This window comes from Herpailurus yagouaroundi, unplaced genomic scaffold (assembly GCF_014898765.1).
Source record: "Herpailurus yagouaroundi ecotype Mexico unplaced genomic scaffold, PumYag 557, whole genome shotgun sequence".
Lineage (NCBI taxonomy): Eukaryota > Metazoa > Chordata > Mammalia > Carnivora > Felidae > Herpailurus > Herpailurus yagouaroundi.
Genome location: NW_024412774.1, coordinates 99,010 through 117,615, shown reverse-complemented (window position 1 = coordinate 117,615; position 18,606 = coordinate 99,010). Strand labels below are relative to the sequence as shown.

General features: G+C 50.2%; 1 pseudogene; it reads left to right on the top strand.

The window, feature by feature from the left end:
- Positions 1 to 12,818: 12,818 nt before the first annotated feature.
- Positions 12,819 to 17,949, top strand: LOC121023419 (zinc finger protein 324A-like; annotated as a pseudogene).
- The last annotated feature ends 657 nt before the right edge of the window (positions 17,950 to 18,606 follow it).

The following is an 18,606-nucleotide window of genomic DNA, read 5'->3' as shown; positions in this document are numbered from 1 at the left end:
CAACACTGGATTCCTTGCCCCAATTCCAAGTCCTCTCCTCCCCCCACAACACCAAGAAGTTCTCCAACAAAAAATATTTTTTAATTCTAAACCAATAAGAAAATGACTAAGAACCTATTAGAAATGTGGATAAAAGCTGTGAATCAGTAATTCACATCAGAAAAAACTTGATTGGACCAACAAACCAGAAAAGACAAACATGCTCAGAAGTAATCAGAGAAATACCAGTGCTGAAAAGGCAGGGCCTGGCCTGCTGTGTTTAATTACCTGCTCCTGGCATTATGCTTGGTATTCGCAGCATGGCCACTGTGAATAATTAAGATACAAATCTTAAATAATATGATGGGTTTCTCAGTCTTCAAAATAGCAAATAAGAACCCTGACAATAACAAATATTGGTGAGGAAGCTCAGAACTGGAACCTGTAAATATGATGAGCTATCACTCTTGTCATTGGGTTAAGTTGACCTTAAAATACGGAAATGATTCCAGTAGGTGTGGCCTAATCACATGAACCCTTTTAAAGCATGGAGTTTTCTCTGGCTGGTGGCAGAAAAGAGTCCAAAAGAGTTGAAGCATGAGAAGAATTTGATATGCATTGCTGGCTTTGAAGATAGGGGAACAACATTGTGGCCTCTAGAAGGTAAGAACAACCCCTGGCTAAACAGCCAGCAAAGAAACAGAGACCTCAGTCCTACAACCACAAGGAGCTGCAGTCTGCCAACAACCTGAATGAGTTTGGAAGCAGATAATTCCCAGGTCCTCCAGGTAAAAGCCTAGCCCAGGCAACATCTTGATTTCAGCTTTGTGATACTCTGAGCAGAGAACGCAGCCACTATCTCCCAGACTTCTGACTTATAGAACTGTGAGCTAATGAATGGATGTTGTTTTAAGCCACCAAGTTTGTGGCAATTTGTTAAACAGCATAGAAAACTAATACAATAATGTATAATTAATGGGTTTAGTACTGTTCATAGCCAAAGGTAGAAAACGGGCCTGTATCCAGTGATGAATGGAGCATGGAGTGAAATGGTGATAGTGTTTTTCAATAAAATTTTTAAGACTAAGAAATGAAGCACATAATGATTTTGGAAAACTTTGGCCGTATTTACTACAACTAAATACATGTGTACTCTGACTCAGCAATTCCACTCCTGGGTATGCACCCAACAGAAATGAATGCTTATGAGCACCAAAACACGTGTACAAAAACATTTAGAGCAACTATTTATAAAAGTAAAAGATCAGAAAACAGCCCCAAGCCCACTGCAGTTATCAATTTATTGCCTCTCAGCTCCATGTTCTTACCTGCTCTGCAGTAGTGGGCTGAACCCTGTAGGCATTTCTCCTTTGCAGAAAGCACATTGTTAAGCTTTGTCAGCAGAGGGCACTGGAGGAGAACCACAAGAGTGTCTGTTTCTCTTCCTGCAACTGCACAACAGCCACGGTACATGTGGAAGACTGCCCAAAGTAGGCATTCTTTGGGCAAGCTCCAAGCCTTGTCCTGACCTAGTAACCACCTCACCACGGCCCTCCTGATGTGGATACCATGCACCCCAAGGTGCCCTGCTAGCAGGACATTCCCAATGCCTCTCCCAACAGATAACATCATGCTGTAGGCCTCATACCTGTAGTGGCATCTTAATTCCCTCTGCATGCCTGCTTGTAGCCTTGGCCTACCGCCACACCAAGGTGGTGATTCCTGCTTGGCTTGGGCAACCCGGAGAATTTCTCTGCCACCCAGTGCGCTCCAAACACACCTTCCCCAACAAAGTCTGAACCCCAACCCCCAACCTTGAGGACAGAGCTCCCACCTTGAGAGTTTATTCTTAACCTTTGGCACTCTCTCTCTCTCTCTCAACCCTAGAATTTTTAGAGTTAGCCCTGTTAGAGTTAATAACTTTTTTTAAGTTTACTGATTTATTTTGGTGGGGAAAGGGGCAGAGACAGAGGGAGAGAGAATCCCAAGTAGGCTCTGCGTTGCCGGCGCATAGCCCAACATGGGGCTTGAACCCACAAACGAGAAGATCATGACCTGAGCCGAAATCAAGAGTCAGATGCTTAACTGACTGAGCCACCCAGATGCCCCTAATTAATAACTTTTTATATCAACGTTTTTTATTTATTTTTGGGACAGAGAGAAACAGAGCATGAACGGGGGAGGGGCAGAGAGAGAGGGAGATACAGCATCGGAAACGGGCTCCAAGCCATCAGCCCAGAACCTGACGCGGGGCTCCAACTCACGGACCGCGAGATCGTGACCTGGCTGAAGTCGGACGCTTAACCGACTGCGCCACCCAGGCGCCCCAATAACTTTTTATATCAAATTTACCCTGTTCAAATTACTGTTTGAAAATTTCCTCTGCCTCCTGAATGGACACTCACTGATATACCCACCAATAGCAGTGTGGATAATTACACTGGATATCCATGCAGTGAAATACTATGCAGACAGCAATGACCAAAAACAAGGGATTGCTACATGCAACACTGTTGAATCTCATGCATGAACGGAAGGGAGGGACAGGGCTTGGCCTCACCCAGCAGTGCAGAGTTCTAAAGCCTCTCCAGCTTCACCTCCCAGTACAGGGTCCTCTGCGCAACCCCCAGGTCCCCCCACTCCTTGGTGAAGGCCATGACCATGTCCTCAAAAGTCACAGGTCCCTGGGACTGGGACACATCTGTCCAGCCAGACCTAGGTCATCTCCTCTCCATCCTTGCTTTGAGCAGATTCAGGGGAGGCGGCAGAACAGGCAGGATTCCATAGTGCCCAGAGATGAGAGGGACCCCAGCCCAAACAGAGAGGCACTGGAAGAGTGGACACACATTCCCAGGGAATTCCATCCCACCCACAAGACTGCTCTTCATCCCTTGCACCTTTGGTCTATCCCTGCCTTGGGGACATGCTCTTCCCTCCCCTCCACTTTTGCCAGCCCTTATACCACAGTCACATTATGTTCAGCTCCTGATTCCCCAGGCCAACTGCCCCTCCAGTCCCACCCAGAAGTCCCTAGACAGCCTAGACTTTATTGGCTCAATGCTACCTACCCCTCCAGCCACTTCCTATCTCAGTGGTAACTCTCTCTCCCTGTAGTTGCTCAGAGCTGAAACAAAGGGGGCCCCCATAATCTTCATCTGGGGTCCACGATCTGATCACCCTTCACTCTCCCACTGTTGTCATCCTTGTTTCCCATATCATGGCACTAGTCCCTTAACTGAATTGGCTTCTATCTCACCACATCCTCTCCTCCATGTTCTTTTTGCCCCACAACAGCTAAAGGGGTCCTGCTAAAGCTTTAGTCAGTACTCCAGATATATACAACAAGGAATTGAAAACAGGTACTCAAAACGAGTACATGTACGAGATTATTCATACTTGGGGCACCTGGGTGGCTTAGTCGGTTGAGCCCCACATTGGGCTCTGTACTGGGCATGGAGCCTGTTTAAGATTCTCTCTCTCCCTCTGCTCCAACTCCCTGTTCACACTCACTCTTTCTCTCAAAAAATAAAGGTAAAAAAATTTAAATGTATTAAAAGAATGTTCATCCAAAAAAAAAAAAAAAACCCCAAAAAAACAAAACAAAAAAAAAGTTCATACTCAAAATAGCCAAAGGTGGAAACAACCCAAATGTCCATCAACAGAGAAATGGATGAATAAATTGTGGGATAAACATACAGTGGAATAGCGAATAGCATTCAGCAAAAACAAGGAATGAAGGACTGACAGATGCTACACCAGGGCAGATGGCACTCCAGTACTATCTACATGCTAGGCCTGCTCTGAGCACTATACTCAACACCCCCCCACCCTTCCCTATACCAGAAGCACAACTATCCCCTTGACAGATGAGGAGACACAGCCCAAGAAAGGTCAGGTCTTCTGTGTGAGGGCAGTGGGCTAGATACACACTATGCCCTATACCGGTGGACCCATCCCCTTCTCCTTGGAGCAGCAGCTTTGTTTGTGACATACTTTTCTTTCAAAAGATCCATACATTAATTATAAAGCAAACTCACATCATACAATAAACAAATAAACACTCTTCCAGTCACTTTAAAATAGAGAACTTCTAAATTGACAGATGTTCATCCACATAATCCTGTTTTACCACCTAAACCACACCTGGGAAGTCTCACCCACCCGTGCCCATCACCAACGCCAACACCCCTCAAGTGAGCACCATCTTTTGGAGAATCAAAGGCTTTTCTGGGGTCTGCACAGGCCACAGTCTCTTCCCACAATGGCAGATGCCTATGGGTGGACCTGTCTCCTAATGAGCCATGGGTACTCAACGAGGCAGTTCACTTTTACAGGAGACTTGTGTTTTCCCATGGTCTCAGAAATACTAAGGGTATCTGAACAAGTGTCTGCCCACGAGTATGTGCTCCACCCCACTTCCCATTCTGTGAAGGCCCCACCCATCCTGTCCTGACTCTGCAGTGGGCTGTCTGGACCATGTCTGCCTTTCCTACTCCCCAGCACTAAACACACCCTGGAGACCTCCTCTCCTACCACATCTGCTGTCCCCTCAGATCTGGCCTCTCAAGCCATGAATAGTCCCCACATTCTTCCCCAAAGATCCCCCCACCCTATACCCTTCCCAGAATGTTCTGCCTAGCCTACCCTTCCCAGAAGTCCCACCCACCTCACCATTCCCAGAAGAACTTCCCACCCTACCCTTTCCAAAGGTTTTCCCCTGCACCACACCATTCTCAGAAGTTTCTCCCTGTGGGCCTCCTGTCACCCAACCTCTCACAGCAGAGACCTGGCCACAACTCCAAACCATGTGGCTCTGCCTGGCCTTCCTTGGATGGGTGGCATGTCAGGAAACACAGGAGACCCAAACTCAGTGAGGTCTCACTCCAGGGCAGCCGACAACCATGTCCACATCTCCTCAGAAACCCTTCCCCAGGGACAAGCAGTCTAGAGAAAAGAGCCAAAGAAGAAGGAGGGAGACAAACATGAGATGCCTCTAGTTATCAATATTGTTTATCACCACGGCTCATTTACTGAAAGAGAAAATCTCATCTTGAATCATTAAACCTGAAAGCAGAGGCCCAAAGAGGGAAGGGGGTGGAAGTGGAGCCCAAAGAGGGAAGGGGGTGGAGTGAATAGTAAAGGAAAGATGGGACAAGAAGACCCTGTGGACTTGGTATTCTTTAAGAAACTTCACCACCTAAGTCATCACTATAGCCTCTGACTGTATTTGGAAAGCTCACATGCTTATGTGCCAGGCATGATTTATTCCCTAGGCCAGGATCTGTTGTTCCTGGGATTCATGGCCCAACTACAAGGGCGTCTACCACCCAGTACAGGGATCCCTGCCACAGCAGCCACCCTATAAGAACAGAACAAAAGCATGGTGCCTCTACTACCTTTCACTTAAGCAGTGGGGTTTTTGTTGGGGGATGGAAGGAAGAACTGGGGAAGAGTTCTGACACGTGACCAGTGCTACTCTAGTCTGAATGTTTGTGTCTCCACCAAATTCATATTGAAGGCTAATCCCCAATGTGGCGGTATTTGGTGATGGGCCTTTGGGGGGTGATTAGGTTATGAGGGCAGAGCTCCCATGAGTGAAATTGTGCTCTCATAAAAGAGACCCGAGAAAGTTCCTTTTTCTCTTGTGCCAGTGGAAAGATGGCCCTCTATGAGCCAGGAAGCAGGCTCTCACAAGACAATGAATATGATAGTGCCTTGATCTTGGACCTTGCAGCCTCAAGAACTGTTAGAAATAAATTTCTGTTGTTTATAAGCCATTGAGTTGGTGGCATTCTGTTACACAAGCCCAAACAGACTAAGAAAACTACCTAAGCATATTTTGAAATAAAAGTAAGGATGGGGCGCCTGGGTGTCTCAGTTGGTTATGAGTCCAAATCTGATTTTGGTTCAGGTCATGATCTCATGGATCATGAGACTGAACCCTAATCAGGCTCCTCCCTCTGAGCACGGAGCGTGCTTGGGATTCTCTCCACCCTCTCTCTCTGCCCCTCCCTGCTCACTCTCTCTGTCTTTCTCAAAATAAAAAAAATAAATTTTAAAAAAAGGTAAGAAGAGGAGCACCTGGGTGGCTCATTCTGTTGAGCATCCATCCTACTCTTGTTTTCAGCTTGGGTCATAATCCCATGGCTCATGTGATGGAGCCACACATCGGCTCTGTGTTGACAGTGTGGAGCGTGCTGGGGATTCTCTCTCTGCCACTCCCTCGCTCAGGCCCTCTCTCTCTCTGTCTCTCTCTCTCTCAAAATAAATAAATAAATTTTAATTAGAAAAAACTTTAGGGGCGCCTGGGTGGCTCAGTTGGTTAACCCACTCTGGGTTTCAGCTCAGGTCATGATCTCACAGTTCATGGGATCGAACCCCGCATCAAGCTCTGTGGTGGCAGGACAGACCCTGCTTAGGATTCTCTGTCTCCCTCTCTCTCTCTGCCCCTCCCCCATTCACACTTTTTATTGCTCTCCAAATAAATAAATAAACTTCAAAAAATTTAAAAAATATTTTTTTAAGTAAGGAGAAAATTCCTTATCAGGTGTTAAAACTTATTACTAAGCCATGCTAATTAGAGTGGAGTGGAACAAAAAAACCCAGAAACATCAACTGAATAAAGTAAGAATAAAATATGTGTGTGATTAGGGTGGGGGAGAAAAAAATATGTGTATGATCTGGGCACCTGGCTATTACAGTCAGTGGAGCTAGCAACTCTTGATCTTGGGGTCTTGAGTTTGAGTCCCACATTGGATGCAGAGTTTACTTTAAAAAACAAAAGAAAAAGAAAAAAAATATGTGTGTGATCTATCAAATAAATATTAATTCATTGTGTTTCTAGTCTGGGGCGGGAATAAGAAAAGTAGATAATTATGTTTTAAACCTTGCAAATATGATAGCAAAAAGAGTGAATGCCCCAAGCTGTCTGGGCTTGGGGGAGCAGGGATTTGTATAAGGTGCTGATGAACCTGTAAATCTGCACATCCATAGCGAGATCATGACCTGAGCCAAAATTAACAGTCAGACACTTACTGGGCTGAGCCACCCAGGTGGCCCATACATATTCTATTATACATATCCTATTACTTAGACACTTTGGTTCAATTGTGTCTATGTGTGCTGTCTTGATGGGGGCAAGTTACCTGATTAGGGCTTGTTGTGTCTTTTTATACACTGGACACTCCAGATTGTCTTCCCACTCTCCTTTTCTCTCCTGATTCCAGCCCCGTGCTGTGCCCACCTTCTGAGGCTCATATCTCACCCTTTCCCCTCACTCCCTGATCTCTTTATCTCAGGTATTCCAACACCAGTCTCCCCTTAGTGTGTCCTGACTTGGTCAAGCATCTTTGAAATGTTTTATTAACATGCTATTGGATGACAGCCACTTGTGCATTCCAAGGGGTTAGGGTCCAGGTATAACTAGCACGAAGACCTACCACCCAACATGGTGCTCCCCTGTGACCAGAGGTTAAGACTGTACCAAATCCCCCAAACATATAAGTGAGCAAGAGAATTACCATATCACTTTGTAGTCCCACCTGTTGAGGGGCCCCAAGTCTGGGCTGTCCAGGCCTGCAGTGAACCTAATTCCTGGCCACTTGACAGTGACCCCATGGACTCTATACTGGGTATGTCCAATATGCACTCAGTGAACTGGAATTTCCTGTTTTTAAGTTGTTAGCATGGAGCAGAGGAAGAGCAGGTGTCATATGAACAGAGAGATAACCCTTGTTATACTTCCATACACTACAGGAATAAAGACTGTGGAGCCATTTCCATTTGGGAAAGACAGTGCTCCCATTCCAGGTCCCACTAGCCTTCTTCTTTCACCTAAGTGAGAGAGGTCATAGTCAACAGGGGCCAGGGCTCCAAGGAAATACATTGAGAAAAGCCAGGGAAGGCAGTTGGGGTCAAGAAAAAGAAGAAAGAAAGAAAGAAAGAAGAAAGAAAGAAAGAAAGAAAGAAAGAAAGAAAGAAAGAAAGAAAGAAGGAAGGAAAGAAAGAAAAGAAGAAAGAAAGAAGGGAAGAAAACTATAGGAGTGGAGATATACTCCTGAGGCCCAGTCCCACTAAAGACCGAGTATTCATTGGAAGATTTAGTATGCTCCTCTCCCCTGTCACCCATACACCACATCAGTGGAGCTCCAGTGTAACAACAGTGCACTATAACTAAAACAGATGCAAGACACAGACTCTCTCCAAAGAAGAATACTTACCAGAGCACAAAGTCTAGAGAAGAGACAACAACTAGGGCACTAGAGGAATCTGAAGCCTCCAGCACCCCCTGCTACAGCAAACATTAAACACAGCCCTCCTCCTATCCATATTACCATAAATCCTCATACAAACCTCCTGTCGCCTTAGTTCCTCTTAACAAGCATGTGTCTGGTGTTCAACAACAAATGACAAGGCAGGTCAAAAGGCAAGAAAAAAGGCAGCCCGAAGACACACAAAGCAGTCATCAGAATGACACTCAGATGTGAACAGATGTTGGAATTATCAGACGGGCGTAAAATAGCAATGATTAAGATGTTAAGGGCTCTAGATGAAAAAATTGACAAAATACAGGAATAGACGGATACTGTGAGCAAAGAGATGGAAACTCTTAAGAAAAGATCAAAAGTTAGGGCTAGAGATAAAAAACACTGTAATAGAAACAAAGAGTGCCTTCAATGAGCTCATCAGTAGGCTCAACCCAGCCAAGGAAAGAATCAGTGCTCTACACAATTCAGCCCAAGGCGAGTGTTTACTACTATCTGTTTTGCTTTTACTGATAGGGGAACAGGAGCTCACAGATGTCCAACCAAGTGGGTAGGGTCCAAGCACCTGCCACAGACAACACCCCCCATAACCCCCCATCTCCCGTGCCATCTTGTTCAGGGTAGAATGGGAGCCAGGTATATGTATTGGAGCTATTTTGTGTACAGAGGAAGATTTGTTGCTGCTATTCATTTCCAATTCATTAAATTATGAATTTATCAAACAATGAGCATTTCTCTCAATATTAGGCATCAAGATTCCTGTAGTCTAACTAATTCCACATTACAGGGATGATTTTATATTATTTTATCTTATTTTTTCAAGATTTTATTTGTCAGTAACCTCTACACCCAACATGGGGCTCAAATTCACAACCCTGAGATCCAAAGTTGCAAGCTCTAGTGACTGGGTCGGCCAGGTGCCCCCATAGGGATACTTTTTAAATAAGAAATTAAATGTCTCCAAACATTCAAAGAGTGCTTGAAATGTTAATGCCTCTAAGCTTTGGATAAAATCACGAATTTAATACTTACATTTTCTTAAATTCTTTCAAAGTGAGCAACGTTTACACACAAATATTCCAAAATTGTTGTGGTCTCTTGCATTGTGATTATCTGGAGAGCACATTTCTTTATCTCATGTGAATTTACATCAATTCTCACCTAAATACTTAGACACAAGTATGAAATGAAAGCACATAAACAGGTTTTGGTGGTTAAGAATCGGCCTTTGGTTTAGCTGCACCTTTACATCGGCTGCTGCCTTTCTATTCGTGGGAGTAATCAGATATGAACTGTGTGACCTCACTTGTATAATGTGGCTCATTAATATTGCTAGATGTGTCCTATTTAAGTCTATATGACCGCGCTCTCTTGCATTACGACGGTTTACAAATAGTGTTAATTCTAAGGACAGGTGTTGCTGACATAGATGCATATATAAGGACGGAGGAAGGGAGGAAGGGAGGAAGGAAGGCGGCAAGAATGAACGAACTCTACAGATTAATTCCGTATTTCCTTATAACAGCTCTACGATGGGTAACGTCATTGTACCATTTCATGTACGAAGATGAAGGACCCTGACAACAAAACCTAAAACAAACCCTCAACTAGAGCAACAAAGAGGAAAGCTCTCGTTCTCCAGCAGTCGTGGGCGTGTACTGAGACTGCCCTTCCTTTTGTTTTCACGTGTGGCAGAAACTCAGGTTGGTCCCCAGGAGACAGGACCAAGGCATCAATATCCTGATGTGCCAGCCACACCTAGACGACCCAAAGACAGGCAAGTCTGGGAAAGTACATTTTGTGCGGTCCAGTTTAGCAGGGAAAACAGATGGCTTAGCAAAGTGTCAGAAAACAATTCAGACTCCAGAAAAATTTAGCCTAGGGGCTTGCAAACCTGATGTTAACCCCTTTACAAAACACGGAGAGGTCAATCCAGGGCACAGGCCTCCAGAGGTAGAGCCAGGCCCTGTGCCAAAGCACCGTCCCTCCTAACTCGCCCCTCTCATCAGGCTATGTCCTTTTATTTATTTGTTTATTTATTTATTCATTAAAAATTTTTTTTATGTTTATTTTTGAGAGGGATATATATATTTTGAGAATATATATGTTTATATATTTTGAGAGGGAGAGAACGAGCAGGGGAGGGCAGAGAGAGAGGGAGATTCAGAATCTGAAGCCGACTCCAGGGTCTGAGCTGTCAGCAAGGAGCCGGACGACGGACCAAACTCACAAACCCCGGTATCATGACTTGAGCCGAAGTCGGCTGCTCAACCAACTGAGCCACCCAGGGGCCCCTATCAGGCTTTGTCTGGCCGCCCCCCCCCCCCCGCTTTGTCTTTAAAGCCCGGTGCCGGGGTCGCCTCCTGGGACCTCAGCAATTTCCGCTTCTGCGCGTCCCGCGTTAAGTCTAGTCCGCCGCGTGGGCGAGTGTCTAGAGCCCAGGACCCCGAGCGCAGGACGCCGAGCCGGGCGAGCGCACACTTCACTCCCCGGGATCCACGGAAGCTGGGGAGCGCCTGCGGGACTCCATTTCCCAGCGCGCCGCGCGGGGATGCCTAGACGTTGCCGCGGATATCAAGCAGGGCTCCGCCCACGCGGGACGGGAACTGCGCTTCCCAGAAGCCGCCGCGCGTGCGTCCGCAGCGGGCACTGGGCCTATGAGGACTTTCGGGGGCTGGACTTCCGGCGTCCCGGACTGTCACTTTGCTACCGGGCGTTGGGCCACACCGGTATTGGTGAACTGGAGCGCCGCGAGCCCCCAGGCCGGTTTCTTAGAAGGTTTGGAGACCCGAGCGGTGGACCGTCTCGCGCACGCCCTGATTGCGGGCGACGGTCGCGCCCCGAGCCCAGGCTTCTCCGTGAGGAGCCTGGGCCGCTCCGCGGGGCTGTGGGGCGGCGCCCCGAGTCACGTGCTGTCCGACCCCGGGACGGCGGGGGAGGCGGCGCCCTGAGCGACCCTGCCTTAGACGGCCCGGGAGGCTGAGACCAGGAGCCGGCGAGTCCGTGTTGTCCGTCTCTTTCTGCGAGTCCCCAAGTACAGGTTCTGATGGCGACCGCGGCGCTGACAGACCGGGCCCAGGTGAGTAGAGGAAGCGTAAGGCTCCCATCCGCCCGGATCCCTCTTCGAAGGACCCGATCCTCGACGCAGGGAGAGACTTTACCTGCACGTTTTGTCTCCCCTCTCGGTTCGTCGTAGGCCCCGGCGTTCAGGCCAGTGGAGCGTGCACGTGTGAGATCCCCGCTTCTGGCAGCCAGGGACGTGAGGTGTAGAAGGAAGCTCCAAGCAGAGGGTCCCGCACGTGCAAAAGCTGGGAGGGGAGACTGAGCCTAGGTGGTTCCGGAGCTGAGCTTCCTGACGTGAGCACGGGAGAGAAATGGCAGGCTTGAGTTGCATCGGGGGCCATGGGATGATTCTAACAGAGCCTGGATATGCTTTAAGTTAGAGACTTTAAAGTAACCCACCGTTTGCTTGGCGGAGAAATGACGCAGAGCGGGTGGCTGTGTGCAGGGAGCAGGCAGCACCACAGTCCAGGTGGCCGAAGACGGCACCCGCTGCACACGGGGCCAGTGGAGATGGGAAAGTGGCTGGATTCTGGAACGATCTGATGTCTCAGGTGCGGCGTGTGAGCGAGTGCCCGGAGTGGAGCACAGTCCCAAGTGTTTAAGCCTGAGCACCCAGAAGAATGGAGTTGCTGTAGACAGAAACAGGAATTTGAAGGGAAAACAGGTTTCAGAGTAAAATCAGGGAGTCTGTGATGTCCCAGAGTGGAGGTATCATGTGGACCTGGAATTGTAGGTGTCCAAGGACAGAGTCCTGGTATTCGGAACCAAGGCAGGGCCTGGGACTCACACTTAGGAGGAGGGAGTAGCGTAGATTCAGCCAGGGATGGGTAGTGCTCCAGGGAGATGCAAAGAGGCTGGTGGTCCCTGGGGCTCTCAGGGGAGGTCTGGCAAGTGGCTGAAGGGAGGGTTTTGGCCAAGGACATGGGGGGCGAGGAGCACATGGCTATAGAGGGAGAGGGGAACTGGCTTCCTGTGTGGCGACCAGACTCTTGGGGCCAGTCCTATAGTGACTGGAGGGGATTAGCCGGTCCTTCGGGCTGAAGGAGCAGCCTTGGAATGTCAGGCAGGTCAGCAGAGGCGGGCATCCTTACGGGGATGGGCATGTCTTGTGGGTCCACAGTTAGGACTTGTACAATTGCTAATTACAAGAACACGTAAGGGCGTGGCACGTCTGGAGAGGGTCCCCTTGTGCAAAGACTGGAGCACGAGTGGACCCCTGGGCCTGCCTTTGGAGTGGCAGCCATCTGAAGGCCATGGGCTTGCTCTGGCTGCCTTGTATAGAGTGGCTGGTAGGGAGTCTGAGAAGACCTGTATGCCCTAGACAGGTAGGGTGGAGGGGAGGGGAGGGAAGTTTCATCTGCAGAGTTGCAGAGCCCTGGGGTGGGGCGGGGGGGAAGGTCAGCATGTGAGGGACACTAGTTGGGGTAGCCATTGGGACAGGGAGGCGGGTCCTGGGTCCCACAGCCAGAGCTTAGATTGTGTCTGCCTTCCCCTGCCCACTCTTGTAGGGCCTGATGGCCTTTGAGGATGTGGCCGTGTACTTCTCCAGGAGGAGTGGGAGCTCCTGGACGCAGCCCACGTGATGTTAGAGAACTGCCATGTGATGTTAGAGAACTTCGCGCTTGTGTCCTCACTGGGTAAGGCCCTGGGTTTTCCGTGGGAAGCTCAGTCATTGCCAGCACTAACCCCTTCTCTCCTGTTGGCCTGTGAGCAGCTTCACACCATTTGGCTGAGTGTCCCTGTGGCACTGTGGTGCCTGTGTCTAGGCTCGGCCCCTTTCATCTGGTGCTTCCAACATGGTTCTCCTCACAGGGACCGTTGAACTTTTCCTGTGAGTCCTGCCCTGCAGTGAGGCATCAGATGACACCATCTATGTCCCACAAAGCCCCTCACCCCTGCCATCTCTTGGGCAGTAGGTTGTCCTGAGCTGGGCCTGGCCCCTCACTTGCTTGTGTTTTCTCACAGGACTCTCTGCGTCACGACCCCGGGTGGTCCTGCAGCTTGAGCGTGGCGAGGAGCCCTGGGTTCTCAGTGGGACAGTTGTGACACCAGCCAGGAATGCTCAGAGAAAGCCCAGCCCTGGTGAGTGGGGGCTCAGAGGGTGTGAGCTTGGGGCTAACCAATGGCCAGGCTTCTGTCCCCCGTTTCCCTGCTTTCCTGGACACTTTCATCTCCTGCTTCCGGCCTGACTCCCTCCTGTTTTCTACCATCAGCCTCTCCTGGCGGCTCTGGCCTTGGCTTGCCATTCAAGGAGGAGCTCCCAGGGTACCCCATTCCAGGCACTGGGGCACAGCCTCTATCTACCAGGTCTCTCCTGCTCCTGCCCTCATAGAGTTCACCATGCTAGGGAAGAGGCAGTGGGGAAATGGGGTTTGTGAGTAAAGCCTATAGGATTCGGTAGCCTCCAGCAAAAGCAGGCTTGAGGAGTGCCCTGAGATGGAAGTGAACTACATACAGGAAAGGTGTCTGGCCATCGCTTTTCTCCCTGGCTTGCATACCTCATCCTTAGAATCCGCCTTGCCTGCCCACTAGGCCTTCCCTGATCACCTCCTCTTGGCCAGGATGACTCAGTATATATCTTTCTATGCCTTCATCTGCATATGACAGGTTGTTCTTGAAGAAGCAGCATTGCCAGTGACATTCTAGAATGGCTCCCCTCCAGCACCTACCTTCACAGGCACCTGTGAATGTGGGAAAAGCTCAGTGGGTTGGCAGGGCACCTCCCTCTCTCAGGAGAAAAAGACCACAGGGGTGTCTGTATTTTTGGGGATAGACTTCTCCTAATCCAGAGCTCTGGTGAGGCTACTGTTAGCCTGTAGCTGACCTCATCACTTAGGACTCCACAGTATGGCCAACCCAGGGATTTGGCCATCATAGAAGCCCTCTCGCCAGGCCAGCACCCGAGGGCATCTGATAGGTAGGAGCCATACTCATAGGAGGCCAGTAGCAGAGTCCTCCCATGCATCCCAGACCTCGAAGTTAATTGTGCTAGGTAGGGAGGAAAAGCAGGGGTGGATTGTGAGAAGCCTCATGGGCTCCCTACTAGCCAAGAGCCCCCAACCTGGGATCAGCTGGGCAAGGCCCTCCACACAGGCCCCAGCTTCCTCTCCGGGGAGAAGCCCTTCGAATGCAGGGCGTGCACTAAAGTGTTTCTGAAGAGCTCCGACCTGCTCAAGCACCTGCGCACCCACACTGGAGAGCGGCCATACGAATGCTCTCAGTGTGGCAAGGCCTTCAGCCAGACATCACACCTGACGCAGCACCAGCGCATCCACAGCGGTGAGACACCCTATGCGTGCCCCGCCTGTGGCAAGGCCTTCAGGCATAGCTCCTCGCTGGTGCGGCACCAGCGCATACACACCGCTGAGAAGTCCTTCCGCTGCAGCGAGTGCGGCAAGGCCTTCAGCCACGGCTCCAACCTCAGCCAGCACCGCAAGATCCACGCAGGCGGGCGGCCCTACGCATGTGCTCAGTGTGGCCGCCGTTTCTGCCGCAACTCGCACCTGATCCAGCACGAGCGCACGCACACGGGTGAGAAGCCTTACACCTGTGCCCTTTGTGGTGCCGCCTTCAGCCAGGGTTCCTCCCTCTTCAAGCACCAGCGTGTGCACACGGGTGAGAAGCCCTTCGCCTGCACACAGTGTGGCCGCGCCTTCAGCCACAGCTCTAACCTCACGCAGCACCAGCTGCTGCACACTGGGGAGCGGCCCTTCCGCTGCGGGGACTGTGGCAAGGCTTTCGCCAAGGGCGCAGTGTTGCTCAGCCACCGCCGCATCCACACGGGTGAGAAGCCCTTTGTGTGCGCACACTGTGGCCGTGCCTTCCGCGAGCGCCCGGCCCTGTTCCACCACCAGAGGATCCACACGGGAGAGAAGCCCGTGCGGCGACCTCGGCGTGGGGCGGGCCTGTGCCCCCAGGCCAGGCCTTCTTCAGGAGCACCGTCAGAGGGCACGCTGGGCAGAGTAGCTGGGCCCACTCCCACCTCAGGCCCACCGGCAGTTTCGAAGCCTGCTGACGCCTGAGCTCACAGCTGCAGCCTCCCCCAGGCTGTGGGAAAATGCCCTTGTGCCCTGCACATTCTGGAGAAGCCCTGTGCGTGCCCTGTGGTGCCGTCTGCACATGGTGATGATATTTGCCATTTCAGCACCAGCTCACTCCAACTCTAAGAGATCTGACTACAGAAAGATCGGGGGCATGGACGTCGAGGCTGGGACTTTGGTGGGCAGAGACTGGGCAATCAGAGTGCCACTTCATGCCTGTTATGACTGTGAGCACTCAGGTGAGGAGGGGAATGCTGGAATGTTGGGGAGGCAGTCCTAGAAATTTCTGACGCCCGCGCACATACTGGCCAACAGGCTGGCCCTCAGGATATTCTCTCAAGACCTCAGTTCATCAGAGGCTTCTGGGAGCAGGCCCAGTGGATAGGAAGTCAGGTTGGGGTCTGGTGTTGGCCTTGGGCTCTGAGCCTCAGTTTCCACCTCTGGGGAAAAGAAAGGAAGAGAAAGGGAGAGAGATTCAGGCTACAGAGGGTATTTGCAGCACCGTGACAAGCAGGATCTCGATAAGGGCCAACATGTGCCAACTGCCAGCCCTGTGAGATGGCTACTATGGCTGGTATCCCCACTTCTCAGTTGAGGAAACTGAGGCAGAGAGTGGGAGTGTGCTGCTGCACAGAGCAGAGCCAGGACTTAAATCCAGGTCACAGGCCCAGCTCATCTCTCTGCCCCCATGCTCTGGCACTCGTGCTCTAGTCTGCCAGTGTGAAGGCTGGGCGATGCCAGGCCTGGCTTCCTGCACATGGCAGTCCCACAGGACGTGGAGGAAGTAGAGGTGGAGGTCCCTGGGGTGGGAGGAGGGAGACAAACATCAATGTGTTCATTCAAGTTTCACCCAAGCCTCAGCCCTGGCCATGCCCTGTTGTTACCAAAGTCACCATTACAGGGGTGTTTATATCCCCACTGCCCTGGTGAGAGGTGACCACGATAACAGGTTGGAGGAGACCAGATGGGACTACTTGTTTCTGCAGGGTCAGTGGGCAGGTGCCCACCTGTTCTCTTCCCTCAGTTGGAAAGAGGATTTGCTGTTACCTAAGGCCACGTGTGTGTGATGCCCTCCCATCATGGGACACCTCCACGTGGCTGGGACACGTGGTGGACTGGGGCCCAGGTTTCTCCCTGTGGCCCTCAGCAGAGCAGGCCCTGTCTTGACCTCAGGCCTCACCCCTAGGGATGTTAGTGGTCTCTTTTCTTGGGAACAAAAAAGAAAAGACCAAAAATTATAAGTTGGAGTGGATGTACATTGTGTAAATCCCTGCACAGCACTGTGGAAATCCACAACCTCAGTCTCTCCTCCAAGCCTCTAGTCATGGTTCAGAAGGGTTTAACAATATCATCTTTTTTTTTTTTTTTTAAGTTTATTTATTTAGGTGATCTCTACACCCAACATGGGGCTTTAAGTCACCACCCCAAGATCATGAGCCAGCCAGGTGCACCTAACAACACAATTTAAGTATGATCATCACAGAACTTTGAAGCCTTGACTTCAATTCATGTCCTTTTGAGAGTCCAAAGGGTAGAGATGAAATTTGCGTATTTCCCAGTGAGGTGCTAGGACGTATCTTCTTGGCAACCAGAGGTGTGTGTGGGGGGGAGTGTTCTAGGAGACTTGGGCAAGGTGGACATCGTGAGGCTACCCCAAGTCTCAGCTCCACCAGGAGAGGAGTCTATGGATCCAGGCTTGGGAATCTGAGGCAAGGTGGTTCTGTAGTCCCATCACCTGCAAGGTCATCTGCCACACAGAGTGAGCACAGACATGACATTTCCCTCACTCCCCACCTGCCAACAGTTTCAGACCCATCTTCCACTTCTGGAGCCTCACAAGTCCTACAAGGAGGGGAGATAGGGTGGGAGGGAGAGCTGTCTTGCAGCATCTGGCTCTCCGAGATCCTTGGAGTGCAAGTCCACTGAAGGAAGCCTCCTGGTACCCTGTAGGCTTCTGAGGAACTGCCCACCTCTGCTGTACTCATCCTCTCTTCTCTAGTGCACACTCTGGTCTTATCCCTTCCACACCTTCCCCCAGATTCACCACCACGAGGGAGCCTTGATTAGGTCACAGACTCAGTCTGCACAGCCGCGAAATGGCAGACACATCCCCCACTCTAACTGATAGAGAGCTTTCTGGGGAAAGGAGCAAAGGCATGTGTCAAACACCTAGTGGGTATTCAGCAAGTCATATACAATCTTTTCTGCATCTTTTTTTTTTTAAGATTAAAAAAAAAAAAGGTTTACTTTTGAAGAGAGGGAGACAGGATTGGAAGCTGGCTCTGTGCTGACAGCAGTGAACCCGATGCAGGGCTTGAAGTCACAAACCATGAGTTCATGACCCGAGCCGAAGTCAAACGCTCAACCACCTGAGCAATGTAGGTAGCCCCAAGGTTTTCTGCATCTTGAACTGAAGTTCCTTGAGCTGTTTCCAACCTAATCCCTCCTGATCCCTTGAGCTCAGCCTGTTCCCTGCCCATCTCCCCACTAGTCTCCTTCCCACCTGTGTGGTTGGCTCCTGCTATCACTCATTTACTCCACCCTCCTCAAATCCACGCTTCCCAATGCCCAGGTCTGGTCAGTGGCTCCCATCTGGATCCTATGGAAACAACTATGATCACCTGCCTTCCCCCATGTCTTGGCCCTTACATTGCCCTCTTCCAAACTGATGTGTTCATGTTGGGCCCTATGCTGCCAGGCTGACCCCTCTGCTCTTAACCTAGAGCTGGCTGTGGCTTCCCTGGCTTTCTGGTGCAAGATGGATAGAACAAACACATCTTACTTGGTTCAGAAACCCAATGAATCCACAGGGAGGAGAGTCTTCAGAACATAAACCTACAAATAGGAGAATGGAGTAAGAGGTGTCAGGAAATGGCATTCTGAAGCTAGAATCAGATGGGCATGGGTGAGCTTTCACTGATTTAGTGAAAGCCACATACAAAGTTGGCACTGGGGGAAGTGGAGGGTGGTCCCTTCAGGCTTATGCTGCAGAACTCCAGAGGACTTGAAGACAGCAGCTCAAGCCATGAGCTCACTTGGACTATATACATCATAGAGTTCTTCATGACCACTAGACTATACCTAACAGCTCCCACAATGACCCGGGTGTCACTTGCAGTATCTGACCTCTCATGGCCTATGTCATCTCAGTCTTGACACGCACATGTGCCCCAGCCTACAACACCCATAATGGTCAGGTGTGATTCCTGCCATGGAGAGGGCACAGACCAATTCACTGAGGATTAATATGTGCTGTTCCC